Source organism: Elephantulus edwardii, unplaced genomic scaffold, assembly GCF_000299155.1.
Source record: "Elephantulus edwardii isolate Elephantulus edwardi_28Jun2011 unplaced genomic scaffold, EleEdw1.0 scaffold00158, whole genome shotgun sequence".
In the NCBI taxonomy this organism is placed as follows: Eukaryota; Metazoa; Chordata; class Mammalia; order Macroscelidea; family Macroscelididae; genus Elephantulus; species Elephantulus edwardii.
Window position 1 is genome coordinate 1844507 of NW_006399908.1, and position 15006 is coordinate 1859512.

Sequence of the window (15006 nt, forward strand, 5' to 3'; positions counted from 1 at the left end):
TGTTTTGGAGTTTTCTCTTCCAGATTAAAAAAAATTCTTTACTGTGGTAAACTATATTTAACAACTGTTTGCCATCTAACAATTTTAAGTATGAAATTTGGTAACACGAATTGCATTCTCTATACTGTACAATCACCAACATTATTCATTTATAAAAGTTTAAACACCAGCCCAACAGAAGCTCAGTAACCACATGGCAGGCAATAACTTCTATTTTCAATATTTTTTGTTTTGTTTTTATTTTTAAAAACTTTTTACACTTTCCCCTCTGTTAGTTATTCATTGTTGCACATTTTCTTTCCTCCTTCTCTTCCCCCTCCATCTTTTGATTTCTTGACTGATGGTGTCAAGGATATGGATTGTGGATACCAGTGAGATACAATCGTTGACAATTTCTATCTTTTCTCCATTTATCATGATGTTGCTTTGTGGTTCTGTGGTGATTTTTGTCTTCTTCTTGTTGAGATGTAATCCATATGGAAGGCTGTAATCGTTGACTTTCTGTAGCAACTGTTTCAAGTTCTCTTCACTTTTAGCACACAACTTTGTCATCTGCATAGCACACAAGTTGTTGTTTAGTCTTCCTTTTATTGTAATGCCACATTCTTGCTAACAGAGTTCAGTTTCTCAAATTATTTGCTCAGGATACAGATTGAATATGTATAAAGAAGGGATACAATGCTCATGAACTCCTTTCTTGATTTTAAACTATGCTTTATTTGGATAACAGTTTCTTGGTCTAGAAACAGATTTTGTATGAACATAATTAAATGTTCTTGGATTCTCATTCTTTTCAATGTTAGCCATGATTTATTAAATGATCTACACAGTCAAATGTCTTTGCACAGCCAATGAAACACAAATAGATATTCTGTGCTTTCTGCTAAGATCCAGCTGACAGCAGCAGCTACATTCCTGGTGCCATGGCTTCTTCTAAAGCCAGTCTGAACTTCTGACAGTTCTCAGTTAAAGTATTCTTAGCCACTTTTGAATGATCTTCAGCAATATTTTGCTTGCATGTGATACTAATGAAAGAGAAAGACCTTAACACTGTTCATAGAGTTTCCAGGGGCAAGCCATTTCAGAAGTGGATGCCACTCCTGCTTCCAAGCTTGTTTTAATCAGGGAGCTCCACCAAACACTGTCCATCATGGGTAACCATTATCACATTTGGCACATTAGTGTCACAGTGTTTAGCATCACAGCAACCACAAGTTACCTCTGTACAGCAATGAACAGACCAGTGCTATACCACTTGGAAGAATGTTTGACAAAAATGATTTAATACTAATTAAATGATACTAATAACATTGTCCTAGAATTTCCACATTGTGTTGGGTCATCTTTCTTGGGAGTGAGAACAAATATGGATCTCTTTCCGTCAATTGGCCAGATAGCTGTTTTCCAAATTTTTTGCCATAGACTGGTGAGCATGCCCAGGGCTATATCTATTAACTGAAATAATGTCAATTAGTATTTCATCAATTTCTAGGGCCTTATTTTTTGACCAATGCCTTCAGTGCAGCTTACGCATCTTCCTTCATTGATTGTCATTGGCTCTTGTTCATGTTACTTCTTGAAATATTTTAGTGTTGACCAGTTCTTTTCGGTACAGTGACTCTCTGTATTCCCTCCATCTTCTTTTGATACACAGATAGCAACTATATGCATGGACTTCACCTGATGGACCGCACAGGAATTAGATAGACTACATTTTGGGAAAAAAAACTCTTGGAGAAGCTCATTATCAGCAGTAAAAACCAGGCCAGGGCCTGACTGCATTAAACCATCAGTTGCTCATGTATATGTTAAACTGAAGCTGAAGAAAATGAAAACAAGGCCATAAGAACAAGACCTTACATCTATCCCACCTGAATTTAAAACTCATGTCAAGAATAGATTTGAAGCATTAAATGCTAACAATAGAAGATCAGAAGAACTGTGGGATGATGTCAAAGATATCCTGCATGAAGAGAACAAAAGGTCATCACATAAGCAGAGGAGAAAGAAAAGACTATAATGGATGTCAGAAAAGACTCTAAAAATTATAATAGAACATAGAGAAGCCAAAACAAAGGGAAGAGATGCTGTGGTAAAGGAAATGAATACAAGATTCCAAAGGCCAACTTGAGAAGACAAAGTATTATAATGGAATGTGCAAAAATACACTAATAAACATGGGATTTATGACATGCAATACTAAATATCACAGTCAATAAAGAGATGGAAAACATATTAAAATATGTAAAATATATTAAAAGTGAATGACTCAGTCAAAATTTTAATCATTTGGAGTCACCAAAATCAGAAAGTATCTTTAGGACTAAGCTAAATATTTAAAAGTTTACATTTAAAAACCCCAGAGTTATTAATATAGCAGAGCCAGGGGGGGGGGAATTCTGTAAAGAACAGTTATTAAACAAGACTAAATGAATAGAAAAATATTTGAATACAAATATGAAATAATGTTTTCTTTCCTTAATTTATACACTGATACCTATTCATAGTCTCACCAAAGAGTTAGTGTTCCACACTGGTCATTCTGTTGTTGTGGCACATAAGAAAGGCATTGATGTGAAAAGAGTTTACTGGAACCCACAGTATTTGCTATTGGAAACACATATTTAACTTGGAACTACAGTTCTGACCAAAATTATACACCTTAAATGTCCTGAGAAACTATATGGGCTGGAATTGAGACCCAAGCGGACTCTGAAGTTGGATCTGAAGTCCAATTCTCTGAGGCTAATTTCTGGAAGTTCTCAAGTTAGAACTGGTTCAATGGCCAGTGGGGAGTGGGGTGGGGGAGGCACTCCTCAGAGCTCTAGGTAGTAGAAGAAAGGGAAGCTAAAATCAAAATTACTAAGTAGTTTAATTACCACTCTGTTTTCCTTTAGAGAAATTATAGTACGTTTCTGTTTATCTTTCCTTTCTCCTATTGCCTAGAGTCCAGTGACTCCCGCTTGCTTGGCCACTGCACTAGCTCTGCTTTGAGAAAACCTAGTGGTAAGAAGCGGCACTGTAATTGCAAAGGCATTCAGATGGAGGATGGGCAGTCACCTCCTGTGTGATTTACTCCCTCTGAAAACCCACTGGACGGTCAGCTATGGGTCATGTCTAGTTCAAGGGCACATAACAACAATAACAACAACAACAACTATGAAGAGATTCTACCCAAAGTCAACACAAAGGCACCCTATTTGAATCCATGAGCTACTCTGCTGGAAACAGATGGGCAATCAATTCCTGGGCAATTTACTGCCTCTGAAAACACACTGAAGTGTCAGCTAAAGATTGGTTCCAATGCAAAACTACAACTATGTTACCCAGACCCAGTAATCACAGATAAAGTCTTGGGCTATGAAAATTTCACCAATGAACTGACCATCTATAAATCTCCTGAAAATATCTTGCTATGACATAATATTAACATTTACCTAATCTAATATGTCTATCTATGCTTCATTGACTATGCAAAGGCTTTTGACTGTGTGGATCACAACAAGCTATGCTGACTCTGAGAAGAATGGGAATCCCAGAACATTTGATTGTGCTTATGTGAAACCTATACTCGGACCAAGTCATAATACTTGCTTCAAAACAGAGCAAGGAAGTACTACATGGTTCAAAATCAAGAAGGAGGTCCACCAGGGATGTACTCTGTCTCTGTACCTATCAGTCTGTATGCAGAACAGATCATCTAGGATGCTGGGCTGTGTGAGTAGGAATGTGGCATTAGGATTGGTTGAAGAGTCATCAATAGCCTGCATTATGCAGATGACACAACCCTGCTTGCTGAAACTGAGGAGGACCTGAAGCACTTGCTGCAGAAGGTCAAGGACTGCAGCCTTCAATACGGATTGAAGCTCAACATCAAGAAAACAACGATTCTCACCACTGGACCAATTAGGAGCATCAGTATGGATGGTGAAGAGATTGAGGTAGGCTCCACAGTCAACACTCTTGGTAACAGCAGCCAGGAAATCAAAAGACAAATTGCATTGGGAAAGTCAACCGTCAGGGACCTCTCCAGAATACTGGAGGAGCAACGGCATCAGGCTGGAGATTAAGGTGCACCTAATTCAGGCTATAGTCTTCTCAATTACATGCTATGCATTGGAGAGTTGGACAGTGAATAGGGATGATAAAAAGAGAATTGATAACTTTGAGCTGTAGTGCTGGAGAAGAGTGTTGAACATACCAGGGACTGCTAGGAGAACAAGCAGGTTTGTCCTGGAGAAGGTGAAGCTGGAATTCTCCTTGGAGTCAAGGATTCTGAAGCTTCATCTGATATACTTTGGGCATGTTGCAAGGAGGGACTGGTCCTTGGAGAGGGACATCATGTTTGGGAGAGTGGAGGGATGCACAGGAGAGGAAGACCCTTGATGAGATGTATCGATTCTATGATTGGGGAGGTGGGAGTGAGTGTGTCAGCCATGGTGAGTTTGGCACAGGATAGAGCAGGGCTTAGGACTCTTGAATGTAAGGTGGCTATAAGTCACAGGTGACTCGACGCACATAACAACAACAATATGTTGACATTTGTGTTGACTGGCCTATACTCAGTTCATCACTGATGTAAAGATCTGAAAATTCAGTGAATGCACAATGCAGTGGTGGACTAGGTGGATTGAGGGACCTGTCTATCTCCTGCGGTGTCATTTAGAAAAGGAAAAAAAATATATAAAAAACAGACGAAGGGCCACAGTTCTAATAGTCTTAAACTAGGGGGAAATCTTAGAGTGCAAAGCCAGAGGCAGGAGAGGGTGAAACCTCTGTTGTAATGCTGTGAGATTGGCTCCTCTGTAGAAGTGGAACTTCAGTGAAGAAGGAGATGAAAAAAATTCCATCTCTGTCTCAATATAGGCCATGGCTCAAAAAGGTCTCGGCTCAGCTCCTCACCGCTACTTGCAGATGTGCACCCCAGCAAACCTTCCACAAGACTGATAGGGCAAGACTTGCCCCATGGAATGAGCCATTTGAGTTAACTCAGCAAGTGAGTCAGTGTCATTTTGATCCCACTACCACCGCTCCTAGTCAATATCATACTGGAAGTCCTGTTGTTGTTGTTGTTAGGTGCTATCGAGTCTCCTATGACTCATAGCAATCCCATGTACAACAACTCTGAAGCCTGCCCTGACCTGAGCCAGTCTCACTGATGCTGACTTATCTCCCCCTATTGCCCCAGTTACTGTATCAATCCATCTCTCCAGGGTTTTTATCTCCTGTGCTGTCCCTCCACCCTTCCAAGCATGATGTTTAAGGACCAGTCCCTCCTGGCCATGAGCTCAAAGTATTACTATGTAGCTTCAAAATCCTAACCTCCAAGGAGAAATTTTATTTCATCCTCTCCAAAACAGACCTATTTGTTTTCTTGGCAGTCCATGGAATGTTCAAGACTCTTCTTTAGCACTACAACTCAAAGGCATTGATTATGTTTCTGATATCCTTAGTCATTGTCCAGTTCTCTGATGCATAGCAAGTAATTGCAAAGACCATGGCCTGGATCAGGCACACCTAAGTTCTAGACTGATGTTGTTGCTTCTCAGTACTTTGGAGAGGTCCCTGATAAATTTTCCCAGTGCAAGTCATCTTTTGGTTTCCTGGCTGCTGGTGCCAAGAGTGTTGATTGTGGAGCCAAGCAAGCTGTCATTGTTAACCTCCATCTGTTCCCTATCCATCCTAGTGAAAGCAATAAAGCAAGACAAAGAAATAAGAGTCATCCAAATAAGCAAAGAGGAGTTAAAACTATATGCAGAAGATCATGTATATGGAAAGCCCAAAAGACTCAGGAAGAAAACTATTGGATCTAGTAGAACAGTTCAGCAAAGTTGCAGGAAACAAGATCAACATACAAAAATCAGTCAGATCTCTCTGTAATAGTAAAAGAATATAGAAAAGAAAATAAGGAACCATAGCAAGTATAATGTTATTGTTGTTGATTGGCATCAAGTCGAGCATGATTCATAGTGGCCCTATGAACAAAAGGCCTGAAGCCTTTTTGTAACTATTGTCATTTATCAAAGTTCATAGAGTTTCCAGAGGCAGTGGATGCCACTCAACCTCAAAATTAAATACGTAGGAATAAGCCTAACTAGAGACACAAATGTTGTTGCTGCTTCTAGGTCCCATCTAGTGGACTTCAACTTTCAGTGACCCTGTGAACAATGGGTCTGAACCTTGTCCTATTCGGCGCCATCCTCATCATCTCTGATGTACTCCAGCCCATTATTATTGCGATTGCATCACTCTATCTTGTTGAGGGTCTTCTCATCTTTCACTGTCCCTCCACCTTTCCAAATATGATGTCTTTTTCCAAGAACTGGTCCTTCCTAGTATCCTAACAGAGGAGAGCTATATAAAGGAAATGACAAAACAATACTACAAGAAACAAAAAATAGACCTACTTAAATTAAATAATATACCATATTCATGGATAAGAAGACTCAATATTGTGAAAATGGCCATCCAATTAAAAGAAATCTATAGATTCAATATAATTTCAATACAGATAACAATGCCATTCTTCAAAGAGATGGGAAAGGCATTTTCTAGTTTTATCTGGAAAGGAAGAGAACTAGAATAAGCGATGTTCCACTGAAAAATAAAACAAAGTAGAAGGTATCACACTTTATGATCTCAAAACGTACCACACAGCCATAATAATAAACAAATTGGTGCTATTTACTGTGAAAGACACATAGGTCTATTCCATTAATGGATTCAAGAATCCAGAAATCAGCCCAGTCTCCTACAGTTTACTTTGACAAAAAGACAAAACCTATCATGTGGAGAAGCTACAGCTTCCTGAACAAATGACACTGGCAAAATTGGACCTCTATCTGCAGAAAATCAAAACAATACAATCACACCTCACACTATAAAAACAAACAAACAAACAAACAAACAAACAAACAACAAACCTCAAGGTGAATCAGAGATCCAGAGGTAAAACAAAAAATTATAAAGAGCATCAGAGAAAAATATGGTAACCAATTTAGAAGCACTACTGCATGACATGAAAAGACTCTGAAGCATAATGAGGAATTCACAACCAGGAGAAGACAAAACAGATGAGTGGAATTTTTCTAAAAAATCAAACCCTTATATGTTGTTGTTGTTGTTGTTGTTGTTCAGTGCCATTGAGTCGTTTGCAACTCATAGTAACCCTACGTACAAGAGCCCTAAACACTGCTCTATCCTGTGTCAACCTTGCTGTCTCCAACACACTCATTCCCACTACTCCAATAGATTCATGAGAATTGATCCATCTAATCGAGAGTCTTCCTCTCCTGCACCGTCCCTCCCTCCCAAACATGATGTCCCTTTCCAAGGACCAGTCCCTCCTAGCAACATGCCCGAGGTATGTCAGACAAAGATTCAAAATCTTTGATTCCAAGGAGCAGTCTGGCTTCACCCTCTCCAGTACAAACTTGTTTGTTCTCCCAGCAGCCCATGGTATATTAAACACTTTTCTCCAGCACCACAGCTCAAAAGCATCAATTATCTTTCTATTATCCCTAGTCACTGTCCAACTCTCCAGTGCGTAGCAAGTAATTGCGAAGACTATAGCCTGGATCAGGCGCACCTTAGTCTCCAGCCTGACATCGTTGCTCTACAGTACTCTTGAGAGGTCCCTCACAGCTGACTTTCCCAATGCAATTCATCTCATGATTTCCTGGCTGCTGCTACCAAGAGTGTTGACAGTGGAACCAAGTAAACAAAAACTGTTAACTATCTCAATCTCTTCACCATCCATACTGATGCTGCCATTTGGTCTAGTGGTGAGAATCTTTGTTTTCTTGATGTTGAGCTTCAATCCGCATTGAAGGCTGCAGTCCTTGACCTTCTGCAGCAAGCGTCCTCCTCAGTTTCAGCAAGCAGGGTAGTGTCATCTGCATAATGCAGGTTGTTGATAACTCTTCCAGCAATCTTGATGCCACATTCCTCTTCTTACAGTTCAGCGTCTCGGATGATCTGTTCTGCATACAGATTGAAAAGGTATGAAGACAAAATACAGTCCTGATGGAGCCCCTTCTTGATTTTGAACCATGTAGTGTCTTCTTGCTCTGTTCTGAGGACTGCCTCTTGGTCTAAGTATAGGTTTCACAGAAGTACAATCAAATGTCCTGGGATTCCCATTCTTCTCAGAGTCAGCCGTAGCTTATTGTGAACCACACAAAAGCCTTTACATAGTCAATGAAGCACAGATAGCCATTCCTCTGGTATTCTCTGCTTTCTGCCAAGATCCATCTAACATTAGCTATAATAACCCTGGTAGTACGACCTCTTCTAAATCCAGCCTGCACATCTGGCAGTTCTCTGTTGACATTTTGCTCCAATCATTTTTGGATCATTTTCAGCAGAATCTTGCTTGCATGTGATACTAATGATATTGTTCGATAATTTCTGCACCCTGTTGGGTCACCTTTCTTTGGAATGGGAACAAATATCGATCTTTTCCAGTCAGTTGGCCAGCTGGCTGTCCTCCAGATTTCTTGGCACAACTTATTGAGCACATCCAGGGCAGCGTCTGTTTGTTGAAATATGTCAATTGGTATGCCGTCAACTCCTTGGAGCCTTGTTTTTTTGCCAATTCCCTTGTATAGATTAAAAAAGAGAGAGAGAGAACACCTTCTGCAATAGGATAATAAAGAAGCCCACATACTGGGGAAAATATTTGATAATGACCTGTCTCACAAAGGATTCATACCTAAAATTTATAGACTACTTAACATCTCAACAAGAAAAAGACAAGCAACCCACTTACAAAATAGAAAAGTTTGAAAAGACTTCATCAGAGAAGACATTCAGAGAGCTAATAGACAAATGAAGAAATGTTCAAGATCACTAGCTACGAGAAAGACATAAATCAAAATGACAATGAGATAGCACCTCACCTCAGTAATAATAACAAAACTCAAGAAGACAGCAAACAATAAATGCTGGTGAGAATGCAGAGAGATTGGAACGCTCATGTCCTGCTGGTAGGAGTGTACTAGGGAAGTCAGTCTGGTGCCTCCTCAGAAGGCTGAAAACCGAAATACCATTTGACCTAGCTATTTACTACTAAGAATATCCTCAAGAAATCAGAGATATGACACAAATAATGTATGCACATCCATGTTTATTGCAGCAATATTCATAGTAGCAAAAAGATGAAAGCATCCAATAAATGAATGGATAGAGAAACTGATATATTCACACAAGAGTGTTATGCAACACTGAAAAATAACAAAGAACTTGTGAAACACTAAGCAACATGGGTGAATCTAGAGGATGTTATGTTGAGTGAAATAACTCCATCACAAAAGGACAAATACTGTATAAGACCACTATTATAAAAATGAAAAGATTACTTGGAGAGGGTGGTGGGAGAGCAGGAACAGAATGACTAGATAATCAACACTGCATTGAAACAGCTGAAAAGAAGGCCAATCTGAAATGAATGGACTATCAGACATTGTAAGTAAGTGTAACACAATCTGAAACAAGACATGCATTATGGAGTGAAGGGGGTTGGAGAAGAGAGGATAAATCTGTGAGAATGATTGAATGAAAAACCCATTTCTTTATAAACTTTCACTCAAACTACAATTTTTTAAAAGCATAATGCACATTCATTCCTTTTAATAAATTTACTCTCGTATTGTTTTACATACAAAATTAATGTAAATTGTGTTTTACATATTCCTTCATTCACAAGGTGTTTCATACAATCATTCCCATACATTGTGTTTTATAAAATTAATCATCATTGATATATGTCTACTATTACCCATATTTTCAAGTCCCCACTGGATCTTTCCTAATTCTTTTACCCCTTCCCTTTGTCCATCAAACTCTGCCACCTTGTGACTTCCTCTCTGCCCACCCTCAGCCCTCTGTTGAACTTTTATATAAATCTTATTAGTTATCTATTTTTATAATCATTGTTTTATGCAGTATTTGTCTTCATGAGACTGAGTTAGTTCACTCTGTATGGCCGCTTCTAGCCTCTCTTTAACATAGTATTGATCTTGTAAAAAGCAAGTTTACATAAAATAAGATTCAAGCGACATTGGAAGAAGTGCATAAATGGTACACTTTCTTGACAAATAAAGGTTTGAATAAATTAATTCCAAAAAAGAATAACTAAGACACATTGCTAACCGATATCCTTTACATATTATTATTTTAGAATCCAAAGTAGTGAGGAAAAGCCTGTGGAGAAAATGATGAAGGATTATAATACTTTCCCAAAGAGCAATTTCTGAAATTATAATTCTATGAAAGTCAAAAGTGAAGAATGAATGTTTGCAATTTGCCTTAACGCATTTTGGTCTGAGTAATTATGATTATAAATAATTCACATTGGATCCTTCCTTTGTTTATTATGAGAATTAGCACATAGTTGCAAATGCAACTGAATTTTGTTAAAGGAAAAGATATTTCATTCTTTAATTTGTCACTTCATTTTTGAGAATGAAAACACTTTTTACTCCAAACACTTTTTAATGCTATGAAATTTTAGAGAGTAAGTAAAATTTAAGTGATCTTTAAAGATTTATAAATTGCTGTTGTTAAAGTGCTTGTATGGAGTTTATCAATATGACCCTCTAGCCATTACTTGACTTTGCTGTGTGGATGGGCAGGAATATGGGAATGGTGCATGTTAATCTATTCACAAGGATACTTCCTGCTCTTTACAACTGAACTCAAGACCTGGTGCAGAATAGGACCCTGGTGGGAGAGAGACAACATTGGTAGGTTTGAGAACTTTGTTGGACAATTGGGGGTGGGAAGCCAGTATTGGCTGACAGAACTAAGAACTTGGGAACACAGGCCAAGAGGGCATAAGGCTCTAGGTTGAGGTGACTGTGTGCACATTTTGGGAACTGTCTTGCCTGTAGTCTACTATTAATCTGGATTACAATCTTTTGATATCCCTAATATGGTTCTGTGAGCTTTTGCATTTTATTTTGGACCCAACAAAGCAGTAAGATTGGCGTTGGAATGATTGGAAAGAGGTATGGGAGCATGGGGGACATGTCTGAACTCATGGGAATTGGTTTTGTTGTTTGTATCATTGATTTTTGTTTTGATTATTGGTTTGGTTTTTTTAATAGTAAATTTTATTTATTGATTTGCATACAATCATTCATATACCTTGTCCTTTATTAATGTACATTGTTTTATATAATCATTCAAAAACATTACAATCCATTCATGTACTTTTTAATGTAATCATTCATATGCATTGTATTTTATATAATGAATTACTGTTGATCTAAGCCTTTTATCACCCATCTCTTCCAGTCCCCATTGCATCTTGGTTTTTGTTTTTTAGAATGATTTAGTTTCTGGATATGTGAATATATTTCTGCTTTCAGACTCTGAGGCTTAAATTAAAATGTAAATGTTTTTGAAATGCTAAATAAAAAAATAGTGTGGTGAAATGCTAAATATTTGTGATTTTACTGTGTTACATCATTTTGTACTCTTCAAAGTCACAAACTATCACTTGTTTATTAAATGTAATGGATGGAATACAGTAGACATTCAGTTAGTTGCACGTTTACATATTTTTTTCTTTTTAAAAATACTGGGTTATTTATAAATTGTTGATACTGTTGACGGGGACAGTTTCCCTTTGTGAAGTTGGTAAAGGTCAATATGGCTGTCACCATGTGACCCTTGCTTTTCTTCACAGCTTGATTTTGAACCAAAAGGTTGTTGTTGTACCATCAAGTCATAATCATCCAGTGGGTTTTTTAAGTAGAGGAGAGACTGTCCATCTTTTTCCAGTGGATTAAAAGTGTGTGCCTTTAGATTGACAATGCAATTCCTTACCAGTAGGCCACCAGAGTTCAAATATACCAACCACTCTTCGGAAGAATGATGAGCCAGTCTGCTTCTATGGTGCAGCGGGAAGATTTTTCAAAATTACTTTCCTAGCCCATTCGTTTTGTCTTTCACCCATAGCTAGGTGACACTATGCTAATAATGTGAATGAGGTGAACAGCACTTTTTGGGTGGGAGCATACAGACAAGATGTGTAGACTGCTAATGAGGGGATTGGTCAGTATTGCTATCTTTAAAGTGATCAAGCTTAGAAGAAAAAAATGGGAATCCCAATACGCAATAGTAAGAAAGGAGTAGAGACTCCAACATACTTCTATTTGGACTAGAGACTCCAGCACAACTCAGACTGACGTCTAGATAAACACAGTAGCAACAGAGAACCAGAGCCAGACAAGAGACAGAGCTGACCTTAGACTGCCTTTCTGTGGAGCCAGAGCAGAGGTGGGGTGAGGGGAATGGAGCTAGGAGCGGGGGCTTGCCCAAGTTTATTCAAGGACTCAGGGCATGACACCATAATTGGCAGAACTGAAAGAACTTAGTAACACTGACCTAAAGCCATAAGATTGAAGTTCAAACAGGCTGAAAGACCTCCTGGGGAGCTGTCTTGGCTCAAGAATTACATCCAGTTTCCAACCTGAATGGTTGCTGTGTACCATCAAATCAGATCCAATTCATAGCTGACCCTTCAGCGGTTTTCAGAGGCAGAAAATCATATGGGAGTTAGATTGTCCATGGTGAATTTGAACCATGTGACTTTGGGTTGGCTGCACACAACTCCTTACCACTAGGCCACCAGACCCTAATGATCACCTGATAATAAACCTCATGTATCTGAGTAAGGTCAGTGAGTCCCATGTGGTCATTGCAACAGATTGTTGGTGCCAGTAACAAAGTAGTGAGAGTCCTGGTGTTAAAGACAGTTGATGTTAGAATCGATAGATGTAGACACAGCGAGAGTGGGGGCATGTCTGACATCATAGGAATAGATTTTGAACTGTTGATGTTATTATGGATAGGAGCCATTACTTCTTGTGGTGCTCCAGGAGTTCGGACTGGGCAGTCCAATGCTGACCTAATTCTTTTTGCAGCTTCCATAAAGGTTTATAGTTTTTGAGACTCTATACGGCATTTCTACTCTATTCTATAAGGCCTTTGTTGTTGTTGTTAAGTGCTATAATGATGACTAGGACTAATAGGAACCCTAAAAACAACAGATCTGCAAGCAGCAAATGCTGATGAGGTTGTGGAGAAACTGGAACCCTTATTCACTGTTGGTGGGAGTGTAAAATGGTGCAACCACTGTGGAAGGCAGTATGGCGCTTTCTCAAAAAGTTGCAAAGAGAGATACCATTTGACCCAGAAATTCCACTACTGGGAATATACCCCAAAGAGACCATAACTGACATCCAAGCAGATATATGCACACCCATGTTTATTGCAGCTTTGTTCACAATAGCAAGGAGTTGGAAACAACCTAAGTGCCCATCAACAAACGAATGGCTAGAGAAGCTGTGGTATATTCACACAATGGAATACTACGCTGCATTGAAAAACAAGGAGCTCATGCAATGTTATTCAAAATGGGTGAACCTGGAGGACATTATGCTGAGTGAAATATCTCAGTTGCAAAAGGGCAAATACTGCATGGTGCCACTGCTGTAAAATGGGACTGACATCAGGGTTGGGGTAAGACTGAGAAAAACTGGAAAAATTGTGCATGCTGCATTGAAACAGATCAGGGAGAGAATAATTTAAAAGCGATATATGATAGGGTATTATCACAAGAGTCCACAATTAAGGTTGCATAGAGGAGTGTACTTGGGGCAGTGGGAGGGGTGCAGGGGGATTGTATACCAAAGAAAGAATTTTTCTTTTACTTTTCAATGAGAGGATCCAAGCAATATATATCTTTTCTTCTTTTTGATTGGTTTGCAAACATTCATTAAAATATATTGTGTTTCATTCATGTATACTGTTTTTATACAATAATTCATACACATTGTATTTTATATAATTATTATTGATCTCTGCCTATTATCATCCCATCTTTTCTAGTCCTTATTGAATCTTTCCTATTCCTCACCCCCCCAGCCTCCACTAACCTCTATCTTAATGACTCCTCCTTCCCCTTTTTTCTGCCTTCCTTCTTCCCTTACTCTTCCTCTTCAGAATATTTATACATGTGTTCCTCAGTTATCCTCCTGTTTCCACAAAAGTGAGCTTATGCAGTATTTGTCTTATGTGACTGAGTTATTTCACTCAGCACAATACTTTCCAGACTCTCCATTTTATATAGTATTTTTAAAAGTCATTGTTTCTTAGTGCTGCATAGTATTTCGTTGTACAAAGGTCCCACAATTTCTCGATCTGTTAATCTGTGGGTAGGCATTGGGCTGTTTCCATTGTCTTGCTATTGTGAATAATGATGCTATGGACATTAAATGTGCATATGTCCATTCATGTCTCATTTCTGGTTTCCTTGGGGTATACTAGTAGGAGTGGCATATAGCTGGGTCACTATGTTCAGCTCTTTGAGGAAATACCAAACTGCATTCTCTTGTTGGGTGCAGTCAAGTGGCCTGTGACTCATAGCAACCCTATGTACAACAGCTCTGAACCCTGCACTATCCTGAGACAAATTTATGGTCTCTACACACCTACCCCCATTACTCCAGTCACTGAGTCAGTCCATCTCATTGAGCCCTAAACTCCGCTCTGTCCTGTGCCAATCACACTGTCTCTGACACTCCCATCCCAATTATCCCAGTCACTGAATCAATCCACCTCATAGAGGGTCTTCCTCTCCTGCACTGTCTCTCCATCCTCCCAAGCATGACATCCCTCTCCAAGGACTGGTTCCTCCTTGTAACATGTCCATTATATGTCAGACAAAACTTCAGAATACTTGCCTCCAAGCATCAGCCTGATTTCAACCTCTCCAGGATGAAGCTGTTTGTTCTCCTAGCAGTCTGTAGTATATTCAATTTTCTTCTCCAGCACCACCGTTCAAAGGCATCAATTCTCCTTCTACCATCTCTAGGCATTGTCCAGCTCTCTGATGCGTAGCACGTGATTGCAAAGGCCATGACCTGGTTCAGGTGCACCTTAGTCTCCATATTGATGTTACTGCTCTTCAGTACCTGAAGATGTCCCTGACAGCAC